The sequence below is a fragment of the Melanotaenia boesemani genome, chromosome 6, assembly GCF_017639745.1.
Source record: "Melanotaenia boesemani isolate fMelBoe1 chromosome 6, fMelBoe1.pri, whole genome shotgun sequence".
NCBI classification, from domain to species: Eukaryota; Metazoa; Chordata; class Actinopteri; order Atheriniformes; family Melanotaeniidae; genus Melanotaenia; species Melanotaenia boesemani.
This window is the reverse complement of record NC_055687.1, coordinates 33,193,780-33,208,558: the sequence shown is the minus strand read 5'-3', so window position 1 is coordinate 33,208,558 and position 14,779 is coordinate 33,193,780. Positions and strand designations below refer to the sequence as shown.

The window sequence follows — 14,779 nt, the reverse complement described above, 5'->3', positions numbered from 1 at the left end:
ACATGGAAGGCAGCTTTTCTCCTAAGTTTCCTATTTTTCCAGGCTTCAGTGTCACGGCTCACATCTCATACTTGAAAAAAGTAGCTTGTTACTTGGTGAAATCAAGAGCTGATGAATCGTTAAAGGAAATGTCGGATTTTTTTGGTTTAAGCATAATAATGAACTGAATTCATTCACTGTCACGTCTTTTCAATTCTTCTTCCATGCAGGGCTCAATGCAAGAAATTAACGTCCTTTCAAATCTTTGACCATAATAAAGGGCTACAACATATTCATTACATTGTAAAGAGATCATTAAGATTGCACATTGCCAGCACACATGGGCTAAATCCAGAAAAATCCTGTTTGTATAACAAATTAATAGAATGCTGTTTTTATCCATCCATCCATTATCTATTCCACTTTGTCCAATGAAGGGTTGCAGGGCAACTGGAGCCTAACCCAGCATTTAGCAGGTTAGAAGCAGGGTACACCCTGGACAGGTTACCAGTCCAATACAGTCACTACTAGGGAGAATTTAGAGTCACCAATTAACCTAACATGCATGTCTTTGGACGCGGGAGAAAGCCAAATACCCGTAGAGAACCCATGCATACACAGAGACCATGCAAACTCCACAATGAAAGGCCACTGTACCAACCTCCCCCAGCTGAGGCTCGAACCAGCGACCTTCTTGCTAACCACCACACCATGTGCTGTTTTTATCCATCATTTATTTTTACTGGTCTGTAAGTTTAGATGTATTTTTCTTGCCTGCTGAGATTTTATTTTTAACATTTTTGGATCCAGCTCTCTCTTTCTTTCCTCTAGAAATCAAGAACCATGTTTAATTTCGGTAATTTCCAGTTAAATGAGCTATTTGTTATTGAAAAGCACATCAGCTATGTTGAGTAGCAGACTGGAAAAACATCCATTTTTTTTGTTTTTGTCTGTGTATGTAGTTGTGGGCCATACTTCAACTTGCACTAGAGAACTTCCTAGCTCATTTTTTGAAAGTCCAAGTCAAATCTGAAGTCACTTTTAGTTGTAATGGGTAATCTGCTATGCAGCTCCGGCCATCTGGTCTGTTTAGATAACTGCATTATGATGTCCTTTATCAAACAGCATTTAGTAACAGCACTGATCATCAGCTTAAACTCACAGATACTCTCTCCCTCTCCGCTGGACCATTTCTTTGCTTTGTATTCTGAAAACCTGTAGATGAACACGGAAATGTATCAAGATTAGTAAATATGCTCCTAACTTATAAAATAACTAGTTCATTGTACAGCAAAATCCATCTGAACCCTCAGCTTTTCAGAACTAACACTTCATTATTTTAATTTACTCAGATCCAATACTGAAGTAAAAACAGCTGTAACCTGTTTTTCTAATAAACAGACCTGGTAAAAAAAAAAATAAAAATAAAAAAAACCTTACCATGAATCTGATGGCTTATTGGTCTCAGTATAACTGAGGGCCATGGTTTCCTATAATGATATGGAAATGATTATCCTCACCGTCAGTTCGTCCTGTAACACCTTATTTTTAAATTAACGAAACTGTTCTTCACCATTTACAGTCCATCCATAAAGCTGCTGCTAGGCCTTTAACCCCTCTGCTTCGCTCCCTCCACTGACTTCTTGTGATTGCAGGATCCAGTTCATCGTCATACATAGCCCTACATGGAGAAGAACCCACTTATCTCACTGATCTCGTTCACATGCATACCACTATCCAATAACCTAAACCTGCTCTAGACATACATGTTTAAAGTTGCCTATAGCTAGACTGGTTTTACTGGAGCAAATGTTTTTGTATGTATCATTTATTATCTCATCACTTTATTGCCTGTGTTTTTATTTTTCTCTTTCTGGGCTTTATGATTATGTTCACAGCTTTGAACATAATCTGCCAAAAACCATTTCTCCTCCTTATTTATGGAGTTTCTGATAGTTCTCAAGCCTTTCCTTTAGAATTTTTATCATTGGGTGTCCAGAAACAAAATAATGATGATTGCTATTTTAAATATTTGAATTTAGCATTAGCATTGCGAAAATTAGAAGCGATGCAGGCAACCTTTTAATTGAGTGTATATGCTAAGATCTTGTATCGGTAAGTCATGAGAGATTAGGTTCACTGTTGTCACCAGAAAAGGAAAAGTATAAAAAAAATCACCAAGAATTGATTAATCGATTTTTTAACCCAGCCTTAGTTTGGATTTATGCTTTGTCTCATTTATCATTGGATTGATGTGTTAATGTAGATTATTATATCATTACACCCCTAATAAGAGAGTAACAACTGCACCTCCAATCACAAGCGGTTACTTATCATGGCCGCAGCCGATTGACGAGGGAGTGCTTCCCCTACCATTAAGATAATGGAGGAGGAAGCGCTGGTAACTTACATGAAGCCACCCTTCTGTAACCAGACAACCTAAAATGTTAATCCCTGGTGATGCGATGTCCACCCCTGCTTTACTTAGTATTTTGTGAGGCCTCCAGATGTACCAAAGTAAACAAGGTTTCATTCCACTGACAGTAACTTCAGCATTCCCCTGCCTAAGATCTATCAACATAGCTGTAAGCTGTTAGACGTTGTTCAGCTGTTTGGTTCATTTTCCTTTCTTTTTTTTATTTTCAGGTCTGAGTGTGCAGTTGGAACAACAGAGGTTGCTCTAAAAGTCCAGAGGAAGACACGAAAGGTTTGTACAAAATAATTATAACACCTTTGTTTTCTATTTTCTTTAAAAAACATCACATTAGGTTGGGCGTTAACAGAACCTACATCTCACATTTACACTTAGAAAATGCTCCGCCATGAACTTAAGGACACATTAAAAAGCTTTTTACCAGTTATATAGTTTAGTCCTTTCTTAGTGCTGTCCAGATGAATACACTCATTGAAGTGTTGGAATGATGCTGCCATATTCTTCTTGAGTTTTTGTTCTGCAGAAAAGTTGTGGATCAGTGTAAAGATCGTTGCCCTCTTTCTCATTAAAGGTGGTGTGTAGCATCTCCTCTCAACAGTGAGATGTTGGGTGGTCAGTCTGCAGTGCATGAGCCCTGTTGTTTTTCCCATGACTCTTGAGATGAGCCAGAGGAAGCCCGATGTGTTTTCCACAGTTCCCAGGCCCCCGGATCCCTCCAAACTATTACACATAGTTATGCATACACGTGTGCACACTCATAAGTCAGGAACAAATATGTGTGTCTGTTTGTGTTACTAACATTAAATGAGATAAATGGCCTGAACATCCTTTTCTTTTTGATGCACATGTTTTCTCCTAACCATAAGCACAAACACAGGCATGCAAGGCACTCACATCATTAGACAGCTGCAGTCTGTCCACTTGAGAGATCCACTGCATAAAACAAGGCCGACTGTGATTGTGCTTCACACTCACTTTTTGCCACTTGGAGTCAGTGGAAGCTCTGAACTGCCCCAAGATATCCACAGTGTTGCAAGCTGAGAGAAAAAAAAATAATGACCAGCAAATCTGCTGCTTAGGATGGAAGAAGATTTATTAAACTCTCGTGTAAGTTCTGACTAAAAGACATGAAATATACTGATTAAACCTTTTATAAGTTACATTTACAGCTTTACAAGATTTAATGAGCTGCTTTAAATTACTGCTTTAAAGATGTACAACATCAGCAGCCGGACTCTTCCATGAAGCCATGCTGCTGTGATGGATGCAGGATGTGGTTCAGCATTGTCTTGCTGAAATCTGCAAGGCCTTCCCTGGAAGAGATGTTGTCTGGATGGGAGCAGATGTTGCTCTAAAGCCTGCCCACGCAGCTTCCATAGGCCATAATGCAAACCCAACATATTGTCAGAGATGCAGGCTTGTCACCTGTCCACTAATAAGCTGGATGCTCCCTCTCCTTTTTAGTCTGCAGGACACGCCCTCCATGCTTTCCTGAAACTATTTCATATTTTGATCCATCTGACCACAGAACACTTTTTCACTTTGCCTCAGAGCATTTTAAATGAGCTTTGGTCCAGAGAAGACTGCTGGATGGTGTTGACAAATGGTTTCTTCTTTGCATGACAGAGCTTTAACCTAAATTTTTCTATCTCAAAGTGAGCTGACAGTGATTTCTAGAAGTCTTCCTGAGTCCATGCAGGGATTTCCAGTAGAGAATCAAGTCTGTTTTTAATGCAGTGCTGCCTGAGGGCCCCAGGATCACCAGCATCTAGTTTGGCCTTCAGCCTTGTCCTCGGCGCACAGAGATTCCTCCCGATTCTCTGAATCTTTTGATGATATTATACACTGTAGATGGTGGATCTTCAAAGTCTTCACAATTTTACATTGAGGAACATTTTTCTGAAAATGTTACACATTTTTTAGACCCATTTTATCTCAGATTGGTGAACCTCTGACCATCTTTACATCTGAGAGGCTCTGCCCAGCCACGTTGCTGACCTGTTGCTATTTAATCTAATAAGTTGTCAAATGCTCCTCCGGTTGTTTCTGATTTGTGCCGATTACTTTTCCAGCCTTATTCCAACTATTTAGAGACATGTAACTGCCATCATTTTTCCATGAAATGAACAAATGTCTTAGTTTTACCATTTAATATGTTTAACTGGAAATAAAATATGGGTTGATGAGATATGAGTTGGGGTTATAGCCAGATACACTGCATATAAAGGAGTAGCTTAATAAACTTTAGTTTTAAGGCACAGTTACAATGAATAAAGCTATATCTAATATTAATAATAATAATTTACCTCCTTAGAGTATCACAGATTTTTGGTCTGTTGCCTTTTATGAATCTTATTATTCAGTGCAAGCACAAAAGACATTTCTTTTGTCTTTATAAGTTGTAAAGTCCAGGCAGTCGGTTTTTACACCTCACCCCAAATGTTGATAGCTCATATTTTTCTGCACACACTGTCCATGTTTTCTGTTACTCAAAACTAATGTTTAATTGCAACATTTGCAACATAATTAAACTTGATGTTGGAATTTGTTGTTGCACATCACAAGGTGCATACAGCCAGTTGATGCCATACAAACATACATTACACTTATTTTTTATTCTTTGCATCTCTGCACAGTAACCTCAACATGTAAACTGCAGAAACTTGAGTTTGTGAGTGTGTATTTATTCTTTCCCATTATCATTACATGACAAAACCTTTTGAAATAATTGTCAGAATATTACCAGAGTTCCTTCTGACCACCTGTTTGCTGCCAGCAGCTGACTGGTTATGAAGCAGGCTTTGTGTTTATTTGAATAAAGAGCAGGGAAATGACATCCGATCATAAGAGGTCACACTTGCACGTGGATTACATTTTAATACCAGGTGTACAGTACCTGACTGAGAGCAGATGCATGCTGAAACCATGTGTGACCAATCCAATAAACAGGAAAAAGAGTCTGATAGTTTAAGTGGTCCTCTGTTTATAGTGTTATTGTTATTTAATGTCTATGGATCAGTGGGGTCATATGTGTAGTGCAGCTTTAGCAAAGGGCTCTTTTTAGTACATTTTAATCTAGTCCTTCCTGATTCTTTCTTTGTCTTTATTTTTTATCATGTGGGGAGAACATGCAACTTGTTAGAACCCCCTCCCAACCTTCTTGCTGTGAGGCTGCAGTGCTAACCACCACACCATCATGCAGCCATCAAATCCTCTTTACCTATAAAAGCCAACAGTAAAAAGCCGGTGTGGTACTGTAGACACTTAAGGACCAGATGCACTGACATGAGATGAATCTATATTTTTGTTGTTGATTAACAAACGTTAGTCGATAATATCCAATTAAATCTGGTTTGAAACTATGTTTGACCAAATAGACACACAGGTTATTATACTTAAATTAAACCATTAGATTTATGTGCAAATGTATCAAATCAAATCTTTATTATTACTTATCTGCATTGTGTAAATGTCCCACCTTATTGACATAAAATTCAATTAATCTTTCTGTGGTTCTTTTTATTCAAGAGGAAGGATGAAATATTTAGTTTCTGTAGATTGAAATGCAGACTTGCAAACACTGATCAAAATTCTGTTTAATACAGTTTTTAGTCTTTTATTAAATTGCCACTTTTACTGGTAACAAATATGGATTTAGTGTACTTCTGGAAGGAACGAGTAATTTTATTTGCAACGTGATACATTTTTTGAGCGCTTGTTATAAAATCTGCAGCGATTTATAAATTTCTTAGTCTGTAACTTGAGTCAGCTGTTAGGGTTCACAAAACTGCTTTTTGTCCCCATCTGAAAGGACGCAGTTAAGCAGCTGCTACACATAAAACAAGATTATTACAACTATGTCAAATTTTAAGGGAAAAAACGCTGTGTTAGAATTACACATGATTTCTGTTCTGTCTCCATTTGCTGAGCATGATAAGCAGTGCCCAATAGTGCCCTGGTTCATATGAAAACCAGTTTTATTTTTGTTATGATAGGAATTTGTCTTATACCACAAACACCAGTTTTAACAGCCTACACAGTGATGGGAACGTGCCACAGGAAACTGTTTAAGGGGGAACCTTTTTCACTGCTGCAGTTAAAGTTGTTGTGGGCAGCAGCACAAGCACTTAGCTCCACCACCTGAGCTGCAAACATGCTTCAGTGTACCAAGAATGTCTCAGTTTAAGATCAGCATCCTCCACATCCTCATGTAAAACTAAAAAAGTTGGAGGACATTTAAGTCAGATGTCACTTGTAGATACTGACTACAAAAAGCATGGTGGAAAAAAGATAACATCATAATCCACACAGCCAAAGACCTGCTTCTGATAAGTTCTGTGGCAACAGATGTGTTCAGGACTGTAATCAAGACACTGTGTGGATATTAATTTATCATGACAATATAATAGTCTCTTCGTCAGTCTACTACAGTATTTCCCTCCCAATCAGTGGAAAATGTAGATACACAGCTTATACATGGTATACACATTCCAATACACTCCTCCGTCCCAGGGTACCAGTAGATCCAGGGCTGATGCGACTCTTAGATGGCTAGGAAGGAAGTACCAGATTGAAAAATTCCTCCCAAACTGTGTACTAAACTTCCTAAAGTTGCCACTCCAAACGTCAGTTCAGTCCTTCTGCAGTTGATTTCACAATCTGTACTTGATGTGTGCAATGCAAACATCTAAGATGTGTGCCTGAGTTTCCTCTCTTGTGGATGTGGGAATTATCAAGATGATCACCGGCTCCCATTTTCCAGTCATTTTAGGTTAAATAAAATGTATTTTACTAACTTTATATAATCTTTTTTTGTATCTGTCCTACCTTTCCGTGACAATAGACAGTCTCCAATGTGCAGAGACTATGGCTCTATTTCTGTATGAATATTTTGATGCAGTGTAGGAGTGTGTGTATATACATGTCCTTGTGTATGTGTGCATCAGTGATAGTGAGCAGGGGACCAGAGAATGACTCATAGGGGAGGTGGTGATGTGTCTCTTTTTGCTTCTGAGTTCCAACCTGCTGCTCTCTGATAAGATGAAGACAGAGACCATGGGCCCTAGTTAATCCTCTCGCTGCATCCAGTCAGACATCTGCCATTAAAAAAAAACAACACAAAGGGATGGGACAGACTGGCCATCAGTCTTGTCTTCTGCATTCTGTTTATAGTTCCTGAATCACTGAGGATGGAGTGGGTTGTAATGCTGTTGAGTAACTCTTGAGACAGTCCGTTGATTGTATAACAAACCTTGTTTTTTCTTTCTCTCCCAATTTCCTGTTTCTTCACAGCCCACCATTATCTGTAAATGGAATAAATAAAAGCTTTTTTTAAATAGGATTCTTAGACGACTATGAATTATGATCAAATCTAGATCAAAGGTGTTAATTCATGAATGTGAAGAGAGAAGTGAGCTGTAATGTTACTAAAACTCTTGAAGATTGTACCGTAAGATTGATGAAGATTTATGCCTGGATTGTGGATAGTTAGCATTGCATTTCTGAAAGTAAATAAAACTAGCTGGAAAATGTTTGTGTTGAGAGATATATTCCATATAATGTTGAAGAAGAGCAGGATGCATGAACTGTTTAAGGTTTTTGTTCCAGAGATTTTATCTGGTCTGCTTGTATGCTTTAAGGAAAGAGTGGGCTCTCTGTTTCTCAGAGCAGCAGCTCAGGGTTGCAGCATTTGTTTGTGCTTCAGACCATAACCCTCCTGTAACAACCAAGACTTTCTTTCTCTTTCATCTAAGTTTTAAAAAAGAGTAATGTGAGAAAAAACACTGAGACAACTGTCTACCAATGACTTCCTGGTTGATAATTCCATTTAGTGGTGTGCATATTTAAGCAGGGATATTCACCTTCTTTCTACTGCTCTACTCTTAGTCTAGTAAGGTATTAAACTACCAGTTTTTGATAAAAAAAAAAAAAAAATATATATATATATATATATATATATATATATATATATATATATATGCAGGGCTGAAATATACAGTTTTTTCTGGAGACTGGATGCTAAATACTTGTTCAGGTAATTATTCTCCCATCAGTCTCAACTGTAAAATAAGTGCAACAAAAGTTTGTCTATTTAAATGTTTAAATCCCTGTAGGCCTATCACTTTTATGTGTCTGAAATGCACATTTTCAGTGGGCAAAGTGACACCAACCATTCATTAATAACATTCTACACTTTCTGCTGCAGTGTCTTTCGGGGCAACATACTGCTGTTAAGAAATAAAATTGATTTTTCATGGTTGCCTACACCTAATCTCTACCTATTTCACAATCTGTACATAGAGTCCCACAAGACTAATCTGATAGATAGGGCCCTGGCCTGTTGCACCCTTCTGATGCTGGAACTGAGATTGTTGCACTGGTATACACTACACCAGAAGCAGAACTGTGCAAAGCCAGGTCTGCGATCAGCTGCTGCCTCTTGGTTAGTGGTTGGCAAGCAGACATAGATTTACACATTTCTGCTAAGGTTAGAGATCATTTTTGCTATTTGGCAAATGCTTTATTAAGATGGTCATTTCAAACTCCAGTCCTCGAGGGCCACGGTCCTTTAGGTTTTATATTAATTATATTAATTTTTGATGAAGTGCACAAACAAAGCTTTAAACAGAGGCACAGTACACATGGCAGTTATGATAAACAGGTGCATACATATTTAAAAACATGTTTTTTCAGTCCAAAAGGATCAAAATTGAACCTTCTCCTTAATCTGCAGTAGATCATTGTTCACATTACCAAGGTCTGAAGAAAGCCACCTTAGCAACCATCATAATTAACTGCACTCACTGTAGGAGGTAGGTGATGCAGTTTTCACTAACAAATTTCACTTAGTGAATTCCAGCATCTGCTGCCCAACCAGTCAGCGTATACCTACTTTTTCCTTGCAGACTGAGGTTGTTAGCCTAGTGTGACAAGGGTCTTACATAGTGAAGTTAAGCCTGCTAACAATAACATCATCAAGTTAGCATTTTCTTTGTGAACATGTTGATGTAAGGAATTAGCTCGCACTACTCTTTAATGTAAGTACGACCTCCCAGAGCTGCAGGAACGGTGGCTGGACATGCTCTTTTGACACAGTGTTCAAGTACCTGAACGTGATAACAGCTGTTCCAGACTTACAGACTTCCAGTTTCCAGCGTTCAATCAACTATCTAAATGACTGTAGTCAGTTTAATCTAGTGGTTCCCAAACTTTTTCTGCGGGGCCCCCTTTTCACCGACAACATTAATGTCAACCCCTCCCCAATCCCTGATCCCTCTACCACATGCACTCCGATGCTTACAAAGAAATGTGCCACGAAATAGTCTTTAGTTTATTGGATGCTACTTTATTAACTTTAGTTAAAACCATGTCAGTAGCAGAAGGAAGGATCAATTCCTCTAATATAGTGTTGAGCATTTTAAACCAAGAAACTCTGCAAACTACCTTTGGTGAGTTGAGCTTTCGATGAGATAGATGCTGCTTTATTAAACAACTCTGCCATATATGACAGTTACAGCTCATTTCTAAAGTAAGCAACAGACTTTTCTTTGTGTTCAGGATGAGAAGTCCCCAAGTAGATTTGTAACTTGGTTAGCTTCATACTGTCAAGTTTCCAGTCATTTGCGACATACAACAGTCTTTCTTCATTACCCCATCTATAACCCCCAAGATACAGTATGTTGTATTGTATGTTGTGTAATATTGTAATATACATATGATAGTCTGAAAACCTATTTATTTTCCACTAACATTAACATTTCCCAAAATGTTGTTTTGAGAAACACATGAATGTGTTTTTCCACACCAGTCCAAATATTAACACATTTATAGCACTGTAATAAGGTTTAATTTTTTTTTATAGTTTTTTTTTTCTACTGCAACACTTCTTAATTCTTAATAAACAATTTCACAACATCATCACTTTCACCAGAACTGCTCTGATCATTTCCTCTAACACAAACTAATGTCAAATAAGAGTGATAAAAAACAGCACAGTAAAATTACAGTTTATCTCATTCTTTTAATTTAGCACATTTAAATAACACACAATACAGTGCAGGATGGACAAGTTTATATCAAACCTCCACCTATAACAAACAACTATAAAAGATTTGATGACTCAGGTCTTTAGGAAAAATACAAGGCAATATAAAACTCAACATCCAAATTGTGAAAACAAAGCTATGTTTAAATAAAAACATGCACATATAAGAGATTATAAATCAGAATCCGGCTTTTAAACATTTCTTAAAACTTTCTACATCAGGAAACTTGTTTGCTAAATGAAAAATAATTTCCCTTAGTCAGCTTCTCTTATCTTACTGACTGTGCCTGGTAAGTAGCTGAGGAAGATGAAGACCTGCTGTTAAGTTACATAAGAATGAACCTTTCAATACATTTTGTAATACTAGTTGTCACCTTCCCATTAGACGTGTTACAGTTTCATAGATAAAAACACAAATCTGAAAGTATTAACATAAAAAGTGAGAATTTTCAGGTTCTTAAATTAACCAACAGAGAGGCTGCAGGTGATTCGGACCGGCTTGTGATCCTAACATTATCTTCTTCCTCTCTAAACTTTTCTGTCAACCTAATGGACTTCTGATTTACGTTCATTTGCTCTTTTTATTATGAATTACTACACATTGTCGTAACCTGTTATGCTATTACACAACAGCACAGATGCTGTCGTCATGTGTTTTGGCATTCAGCGCGGTATGTTGGATTAGCCTGTTCAGCGAGGTGCATCGACTCGCCCACCCCATGCAGTGCACTTACATAACTCACAGAAAGGAGATTTTTATTCTCATTTCAGTGATTTGTGAATTTAACCTATTGTACTGACTGAAGCTGTGAGATCAGTTGAGTTTAGACTCTGGTTTTTGCCCCTTTGACTCTACAGGATAAAGAACGGTTTGCATTTTCAGAAAAAGAAAACCTAATCCGAAAGGATCTCTTTCAGACATTTCTACGCTGTTTGGATTGTTGATCAGATGTAGATGAGTAGTGATGGTTAATTTATGTGTTTTTCCTCCCTTGTCTCTCCTCTCAGGACAGTACAGTGTCACACTCGTAGACATATGGTGTGTGGGAAATGAATGAACTTCCCAGGCTGCCAGCCAGGCTTCTGCTGATTCCTGCATGTGAGCTAATTGGCAATTACACAAAAAACGCAACCCTTGTAATTATGTAACACTTCTGTAGTGCTGTCTTCACTAGTTGTGTCAAGACAATACTGGTTTCAGGTGAGATTTCTGAGAGTCATTAGGTGGTTGCAAGTAGCTTCACTGGTGGTCTGTGCTACAACAAGATGCAGCTGTTTCATACATCATTTTTAATTGACATCAGTTTAAATTGACAGCTTTAAAGCAGGACCATCTCAGTTTGTTAAATGCTTGTCAACCCGCCTCCTCTCTCCTCATGTCTGTCCTCACCTCCTCTGCTTACATCTCTTGTGGGAGAGACTAAGACATAAAAAGAGGAATCCAGTGGAGGAAGTGTGTGTGGGCAAACTGGGAGACAAGCTTAAGGGCAAGAAAATGTAAACTCAACAAGTCAGTGTTGCAAAGTAACTAAAAAGTATGGGATAAGACACAGTGCCAACCTGGAGGTATGAAAACTACAAGACATGATCAGAAGAGCAGATGCTGGTGTGCTGATACTGAACAGGAGCAAGTGTGGGCAGATACTATGGAGCTCTGGTGGCTAAAAAGAGTTTAAGCAAACAAACTAAGGTGTACTATATACAGTGCCTCTTCACCGGCCACTTTATTCAGTCCACCTTGCTAGTACCAGGTTGGACCCCTTTAACTTGAGAACTGCCTTCATTCTTGGTGTCATAGATTTAACAAGGTGTTGGAAATATTCCTCAGAGTTTTTCTCCATATTGATATGATAGCATCACATAGTTGCTGCTGATTTGTCGGCTGCACATCAATAATGAGAATCATGATGAAAACTGCTTTATTTGTTGCGTGACTAGAAAGTCTAAACATTCATTTTTTTATTGGAGAGAATCCAAAATCATTGTGTTTCTCAAACCTTGTGGACAGTTGTGCACCTCCCCTGACTGATAGGTGATTATCTAACTTGTAATCTGTTGTTATCTAATAGCTTCAGACCAGCTGCAGGGATTAAAATCTCAGTTCTCTGCTTTAGGTTCAGCATCCTTGCTTGAATTATCGCTGCCAGATAACAATTTATCCTGACATAAACATTTCCAGAAGCATAGAGTTGGCATTCCTTCGTATTGTTTTGGATTTATTTGCCATTGTTGGAGCTACCATTGTTTAATGCCTAAATTTTCAGACCTCCGGACAATTATAGTAACTCACTGCAAACAAAAATTGAGTTATTTAGGTTTGAAAGACTGAATCATTGTGTAGGGAGTGTTTTTGTTGCCAAAAGAACAACTTCTAAAGAGTTTGCCTTGGAAAGAGAAGTTGTTTTCACTTCCTCTCAGGCTGTTGCTTCCTGAGTCTTCAGGAGGAAGGAATTCCCTCTTGTGCCTGCTACCCACCCTACATCCTAACACACATGTACACTTAAACACATGCACACACACTGAATCACATGCATCCACGAAAAGCTCCTTTGATATAATTGGATCATTTTTTTTATTAGTGTTTTTGTTTCTTATTGTTATTTATCACCAGTACTCTGTTACTCCTCCTTCTTTAATTCAATAAGTCAAGTAAAGGAAATAAAAAAAAAATAATGACCACTGCCTCATGTTGCCCACAAAGACGGCCTTTATATTTAGTGGTCAATGCTTCATGCAGGCTTAATCTGAGATATTCACCCAGAAGCATCACCTTCCAGCCCACTGATCCCAACACTCAGGATTTAATTCATAATTTATTTCTCAACCAATCAGCCCACCTGACAGTCAGAGTCTTGTTTTAGATTCTGGCATCATTTGAGCTCTTTGTTCCTTTCTGCTTTCCGTCCTGATGGATTTCATTCCTGTGTCTGATTTGCTCCTCAGCAGGGTCTCTGTAATCATATTTATCCCCGCTGCAGGCGTTATTAAATTGCTTTTCTCTGCACTCTGTCAATTTTCTCCACCCAGTTTAGCATTTCGTCTTGCGTCTCCAAACATACCCTTACTGGGGGTGTGTTTTTACTCGGCTGACCTCACCCCTACCCCCACCCTGGGCCCCGCTCCACTGCAGTCGACTGGCCAACAGATGCTATTGAAATGAATGTGATCAGTCCAACACTGTTCATACTCCCTTCTGGAATGAGTGGAGGATGGTGCAAGGAGGTCATGTTTTCCTCCCACTGTTCACCCCTCAGTCTCATACAGAAGTCCTACCCTAGACAGATTTAGCACCTCAATATGAGTTAAAGTTGAATTTGGAATAATGCTAAAAATTTTAATGCTACGCAAATACACACATACACACCAAAACAGAAACAGCAATAAAAAAAAAACATTTTCTAACCTTGAATAAATAAGCTGTAAAACTAACGAGCTTCGTGTTTCTTTCTTGAAGAAAAACAGTCCAGTGACATAAAAATATTCTGTAGGCTTGTTTTTTCCTCAGAAAATGAATGAAGTGAAGCCAAGTGAAGCTAATCAGGTGATTTAAAGCAGACAAACATCTAAAAACCTGCAGGACAGCAGAGTATGAGGACTGGCGTTGGAGATGCTTGATCTAGGTAATGGCTTAAATTAAAATTTTAATCTGATTATTCACAGGATAGTTGTGCATTAATGACGATTCATCACATTTCAAGATGTAAATACATAGCTTGCAGTCTACTGAACTAGGTGTTAAACCTAAAATTGCAGCTTCATCAACTGCATGCTTGATGTTGAGATATAGGCACTTAGGCGAAAGTACAACTTCTGTCATGTCTTCAAATGACATATGTTTTTATTGATTGTTCAGTTTTTGTTTTTTAATTGTCAAACTTCTTGTCTAAAGGGCCGACTGATTTTTCAGATTCTTCCATCTCCCTTTGGTTTCAATCAGACATAGATGCAACATCTTCTTCTTTTTCTTGTTTTCTTGGCTGTGAAATGCAGCGATTTGATGCATTATCGCCACCAACTGGTAAGGAGTGTGGACCAGAAGCTCACATGGGACAACTAATATATTTAACAAGCAATTCTGTGGCCATCCTCTAAATGCCATGCTTGGAAACTGTCAGAATCTGCATAGATAACAAGGATAAAGTGGGGTTTTGTGGATTTTGTTCACAGCTGTGATAAGGCACTTACATGCCCAAAAGCAGCTTCCCTCGCTAAAATAATGCCAAATTCAAATTTTCAATATGGCATGAGTATAGTGAGTATGTGGCATGTGAGGATTTAGTTATCTCTGACCTGCCATTCATCAGCTCAGCCATCAAACCATG

General features: G+C 38.3%; 1 protein-coding gene across 4 annotated transcripts in view; it reads left to right on the top strand.

Moving 5' to 3' along the window:
* The window catches only part of LOC121641512 (neurocalcin-delta A), a 90,224-nt gene that overhangs the window by 28,635 nt on the left and 46,810 nt on the right, over window positions 1-14,779 (top strand). For 3 of the 4 annotated variants that reach the window (XM_041987677.1, XM_041987681.1, XM_041987679.1), the window contains one exon: window positions 2,626-2,686. The gene's annotated coding sequence lies outside the window, so the exon portion shown is untranslated. Of the gene's footprint in view, window positions 1-2,625; window positions 2,687-11,465; window positions 11,557-14,779 lie in introns of all 4 variants that reach the window. The other variant, XM_041987680.1, reaches the window with a different exon arrangement.